General features: G+C 36.0%; 1 pseudogene; it reads left to right on the top strand.

Moving 5' to 3' along the window:
• The window catches only part of LOC132184830 (cytochrome P450 CYP82D47-like), a 4,020-nt pseudogene extending 1,632 nt beyond the window's left edge, over positions 1 to 2,388 (top strand).
• The last annotated feature ends 4,036 nt before the right edge of the window (positions 2,389 to 6,424 follow it).

The following is a 6,424-nucleotide window of genomic DNA, read 5'->3' on the forward strand; positions in this document are numbered from 1 at the left end:
CTTTTGATAGTGATTTCCTGGGTTTGGCTGCCCCGGAGAGGTTTTACTTTTAGAACGTTTTCTAAAAGGTTTCCTCTTCGTCACCAAAATCTTTGTGTGTGATTGTTCATATTTTGGTGAATGTTTGTTTTGATATATATCTGTTAATTCCGCATAAAATTGTAATATTTATCTGTTTAGAATTTTTCAAAATTCACCCGAACGAGTAGCACTTGAAGCTGCCTTTATCGATCAATTGAGTCGATGCTCGCATGATCATCAATGATAGTTTTAGTACTAGTGGATGGACCAAAATGATCGATGTGGTTCGATTAATTGGTTGGCCAAGTGAAGCAATTAACTGCAAAAGAATTTGATCACGTGATTGAAGGATGGTTAGAAGAACATAAGTAAAAGAAAGTTTAGGGCGATCGAGGCAAAAGGAGACCAGGACTTTATGGCCCCGTTTGCTAACAGCACGGGGCCGGCACTGTAGCTGGAACCGCACTGTTCCAGCTATAGTGCCATCTGATTTCCTGCAGCAAAAAGTGTACTTTTATATTAATTTTTTTTTTAAAGCAAAATATTAAAAAAAAAAAAAAAAAAGAAAAAAGGAGGAGAAAGATGGGGTGGTTCCAGCCACCCCTTGGCCAAAATGGGGTGGTCCGCCCCATCTTTCTCCTCCTTTTTTCTTTTTTTTTTTTTTTTTTTAATATTTTGCTTTAAAAAAAATAATAATAATATTAAAAAGTCAATTTTTGGCACTGCACCTGTCAGATGGCACTGTAGCAGGAACAATGCCGTTCCAGCTACAGTGCCGGCCCCGGCTGTTCGCAAACGGGGCCTATGGATGTGATGTTGTCTATCGTTAGTAAAGACGATGAAGAGATCTCCAATTATGATGCTGATACAATCACTAAAGCTACATGTCTGGTAAGCTTTTGCTTCAATTCGCCTTCAATATTCTGAACATGATTTGTCTCAACAATACTGTGAACTGTTTTTACTATAAAGTCCATTACGAGAAAAATAACAATCAAAATAAATTTGTGTCAACTCTGAGCGAGAAGTGTTGGTTTAAGCAAATTCTTTAACAAAGAGTGATTTAAAAGGTATTACAACTTTTATTATAAAGTCTTTACAAACTATAATTAGTAAAATAATTAAACAAAAAATTTCTCTTTAAATTTTTGTTTTCAATTTTGATTAATTATTTCATCAATTTATAAATTATCAAATCAATTTATAAATATTTTATAATAAAAGTTGTTATGCTCCAAATATTTTCTACCGTGAATTTCCCACCATATATTAATCAAAGTGATTGCCTGCTTGTCAGTGAATTAAGATATGTTATTTTACTAAAAAGTTGTCATACAACTAGGACAAAATTGAAAATTAGTCTTTTGAATTAGTAAGAACTCGTAAAAGAATAATAATAATAAAAAAAAAAAAAAAGACTTTTAGTAAATAAATATTTTCTTGACAAAACGACGATAAAATTATTTTTTTCCTAAGCCACCTAAAGAGGAAATTGCCACGTTACATCGTTTGTAGCATATTTCGTTGGACGGTCAATTACGTTAATATAGTACGTATCGATTTTCCTTTTGTCTTGCTGTGGACTTGGTACTACATTTTAAAACATTACAATTGTTTTTTGTTATTTTTATCAATACTTATTAGACATTTAGTTTTGGTGGCTTTTGAAACATGAGTGACCTTAAAGCCTTTTAGTTTGACCGGCCATCTAGAACTTCAACTTTGGGGCTTTTGCAGGCCCTTATCTTAGGGGGCACAGATACAACAACAGTAACAATGACATTGTCTCTTTCCTTGCTTCTTAACAACCGTCAAACCCTAAACAAATCACAACAAGAGTTAGATGATCAGATTGGCAGGGAGAGGCAAGTAAAGGAATCAGACATGAAAAACCTAGCATATCTCCAAGCTATCCTCAAAGAAATAATGCGTTTATACCCTTCCGGACCACTCTCTCTCCCGCACGAATCCATAAAAGACTGCACTTTGGCTGGCCACCACGTTCCAACAGGCACACAACTTCTTGTTATTCTCTCAAAGCTCCAATTGGACCTACGTCTGTGGTCTAATCCTAATGAATTTCGGCCCGAAAGATTCCTTGCGTCCCATTTGGGTGTTGATGTTAAGGGCCAACATTTTGAGATAATACCATTTGACACTGGTAAAAGAGTGTGCCAGGGAATCTCTCTTGCGTTGCAAGTTATGCAACTCACACTTGCTTCGCCTTGTTGCATGCTTTTGAAATTACAACCCCTGCCCGTCAGATGAACCAGTAAACATGACTGAAAAAGTTGGACTTACGATTCTGAAAACCACACACTTGAAGTCCATCTCACTCCACGCCATCCTGCTCAAGTATATGCATGATTTGAGTAGATATGTGATCATTAAATTTCAACTGCGTTATTTCATAATTACTATTTGGGTGTAATTATAGTACTCTTACGCATGAAATTGGGATCTTGTACCAGACTTCTTAGACATAAATTATCTAAATTATATTGTCTACAATAACTAAGGATTAAGGAATAAGATCTTTGCAATTTCGGACAATAATCATGAATAAAGTCCACATTAAGGTAGTCTTTCGCTTGCCTCCTAAATAATTCTTCCCGTGTACATATATATTATGCTTCATGTGCATTTGTATACTAATTCCACCGTACAATGTCATAATGCGCAACTCATCATTATAATATTGAATGGAAAAACTCCATTTAACCCCATGAAGCATAGGCGCTTTTGCAACATATAGTCAATTTTTTTATCAAGAGATAGATATTAAGATGATGTCGGAATTCATTCATTTGTACCGGTAACATTTCCCTTTATTAATTATTTTAATCTCTTTAATGAATATGCTCTATATCATATTGGCCACCATCTCTTTATAAAATATTCGGTACTCTTACCATTCCTCATTGGATATTTGATTTTAGGTACTTGGATGGAGGTTTCTAGAAATGGCACTTTTGTCAATCTGATCATAGGCTTCGTCATTTCCAATCTTCCATAGGTTTGCCACCTCTCCATCGCTCTTCAAACGGTTCAAAATGATCCTTTTTTCTCCGAGTGCTTTCACATCGATCCTAGCACCTCAGAAAATGGGATGATTCTGAGAATTAACCAGTCACGTAAGGGATTGTAATTTCCTCTACCAATGGTCGTGTGTTGACGTTATTGTTTGACATAGAATTCCCATTTTCTGGCTTGGGTTCTTCTCTATCTTGGTAGAAAAATAATTGCTCCACCGCTTGATCTTGTTTATCTTGGGAGAAAAATTAGTACAATTTTTTGGATTTTGAGAGCTCAGTCACAGAAGAGATTGTAATTTCCTCTACGGCTCCCATTTAATTTTCTGGCTTGCGTTCTTCTTCATCTTGGGAGAATTACCTGTTTTGAAAAAAGTTACTTGGATTTTGGACATCGGAGAGAGAGAGAGAGAGAGACCTTCCCAACATGTGCTTACCTACTTTGGAAACTAGTCCCTTGTTGCTTGCTTCAACCTTAAAACGGAGTTTTTGATTAAAATATTAGAGAAATATTACAAAACGGAGTTTTTTTTTAAAAAAAAAAAATTAGCTTTCTACTTTGTTTCTAGTGGAGACGGTTTCTTAGTTGAGCGTGGAATTATTAAAGAAAGCGACGGATCGAATTTAGGTTACTAGGTGGCATCAAGACATGCATATATGGAAATATTATTGAAAAGTGCAAAAGTCGCTACTCAAGAACACACAAATATATTCCAAAAATGTTCCGGCAGAGCTGAAGATTTCGGGGAGATTTTTGAGTTACTCATTGAGCGCTGTACAAGGAAAGAACTGAACTTTGCAGTTTTGGTAGCAAAGAAGATTTGGGCAAGACGGAATGTAGTGTTGCATGGAGGTGAATTCATTCACCCCAATCGGATACTGTGCAAGGTGGAGGAGCTGACCAAACTTCTCGAGTTTCTTGAGGACACAACTCCGGAACACACTATGGAGGAGGGCGGTGGGTTACCGGCGGTTTCAACACAGTGGGCATGTCCTCCAGTTGGGTGTTACAAGATCAATTGGGACGTGGCCCTGGACGCTCAAACTCGATGTATGGGATTTGGTGTTATTATTAGAGATCACAACGGTTCTGTATGTGCTGCTAAGAGTGTGAAATCCCATAGATTTGTGGAACCAGTGATAGGAGAGGCTTTGGCAGCAATGATAGCGGTGGAATTTAGTAAAGAAAGAGGCTTCCAAGATGTAGTGATGGAAGGTGACTCGTTGCAGGTGGTCCAAGCACTGCAGGAACGATCTCCTGGTTGGCGAAGGTATGGGCACATTATTGACGACACACAAGCTTTACTTGACACATGTAGGAGCTGGACGGTCCATCATGTGAAACGGGCGGCAAATGGAGCAGCACATGGTCTAGCTAAAGAAGGACTGCGAATAAACTCAGCTCGTATTTGGTTAAATGAATCGCCTGAATTAATGTATAAGTTCCATTGCATCTTCAGAGCTTAATGCTCTTTTTGTTTAGATCCTTTGGGTCTGGATTTTCTATCTGAATAAAATCTCAGAAAGTTCCAAAAAAAAAAAAAAAAAGAACACACAAATATTATATATATATATATATGAAAGATACGCCAATCATTCTGAATAATTAATGCCTATAGTTTATATATATGCTGAGTCTTTATCCCATACCGAAAATAAAATATAGACATGTTTGTTAAGGCTATAAATCCTTTTGATTAATGAGGATTTTTTATTTTTAAGAGAATTCTTTCATCTTCATTTCATAATAAGAGATTCAAAGCGTAAAGCTCTTATAAAGAAACATAGCCAAAAGCTATAAAAAGTACAACAACATAAATACACTAAAAGTCTAACAATCAAAAACGTATTTACCTCATCTTATCCAACCCATGTGTGCACACTTCATTTGAGGGGCAAATTTGCTCTGACCTTAAAGAAACAAGCTTTATTGACCAGGTCATGAGACAAAAACCTTACACTGAAACTATCCCTCCTCAGCTCAAAGGCCAAGATAATATAATTAATAAAACAAGAACAAAACAAAGAAAACTAACATCAATGGCAAAGGAAACCTGGCGCTTGAGGCTTACCGCAAAGTGCGTAAGATCCACACGATCCACACTCCGGCTCGCACGAACCATATCCGGCGTGTGCCAAAAAAAAGAGAGAAAAAGTTTGGTGTCTATAGGGCATAGTGGCACCCGACTGTGCCTTGTAGACATGATTAATGATGATTCGATCTGTGATTATTGTTGATTTGATTTGTTATTAATTACCCTGCTTAATTCAAGGGATTTGTTTTGTATTTAAAATTATGTTAAAGCTCAATTCAAAAAAAAAAAAAAAAAAAATTTAAAGCTCTATAAATAGAGTTATATACTCAAATAATACATCAAGGAAATATATAGCACATAAAGCTTTAATGTGTGAATGTAGGCTATATGCCGAACCATGCATCTTAATTTCTGTGTCTTTCTCTCTTTCCTTTATTCCACGTTATTCTGCTTTATATTTATCTTGTTATATATTTCTATACTATTCACTAGTCCTTTTAGCCATTGCAAGTGTGGTGGAATCTTTTAATACCTAGACCAAATTGGTTGAATTGAATTCGACAAGTTGGGAAGTTTAAATAGGAACACGTCTCGATATAAATCTAATCTTTTAATACCAACGGATTTAATAGTAGGTTTATAAAAAAGATGATATAAAACATGAATGTGTAAAACACTTCTCCTACGTACTTTTTTTTTGTCTTGTCTTGGCCGGTATAGATTTTGTTAGATACGAACAAATGTAAAAGGGGACAATGACACAGATATTTCTTCGTATCTGCCATTGTTAATTTGATAGAATGCATATCACGTGCCCGGAACGGAGAATAACCTGCTCCCTCTATTATATAACCGGTCCCAGTTTGAAAAATAAGGTAACCTTATTTGGTTTGGCCCTGAATACGTACATTAATGGCTGATAGGAAGAAAAAACAAAAAAAACAAAAATCTCTGTCAAATTAACATTAATGGCTGATAGGAAGAAAAATCTGAAAAGCTGATTTCGCTAATCAGCTTTCTCGAAAAAATTAACAAGTTTCTTGAAAAAATTTCGCTAATCAACTGATCAAGGTCTCGACTAAAAGCTGATTGAGAGTCCCTGGCATCTATAGTGTTCTGACTATAGAGACTAGAGTGAGGATATATTAGATAAATCACGCAATCTGATAAGTATCCATGTGGGCAGCGTTTCAATGCATGCATTTCCCCGTGGCCAACCAGTCATTCTTACTTTAATGGGTCCCCCGACCCTGCAAGTAAATAAAGATTAAGGCATGAAAAATAATCCTAATTGGAGTTTGTGTTTTTTCTTCGAGAAATATCATATTTCGACCA

Source organism: Corylus avellana, chromosome ca6, assembly GCF_901000735.1.
Source record: "Corylus avellana chromosome ca6, CavTom2PMs-1.0".
In the NCBI taxonomy this organism is placed as follows: domain Eukaryota; kingdom Viridiplantae; phylum Streptophyta; class Magnoliopsida; order Fagales; family Betulaceae; genus Corylus; species Corylus avellana.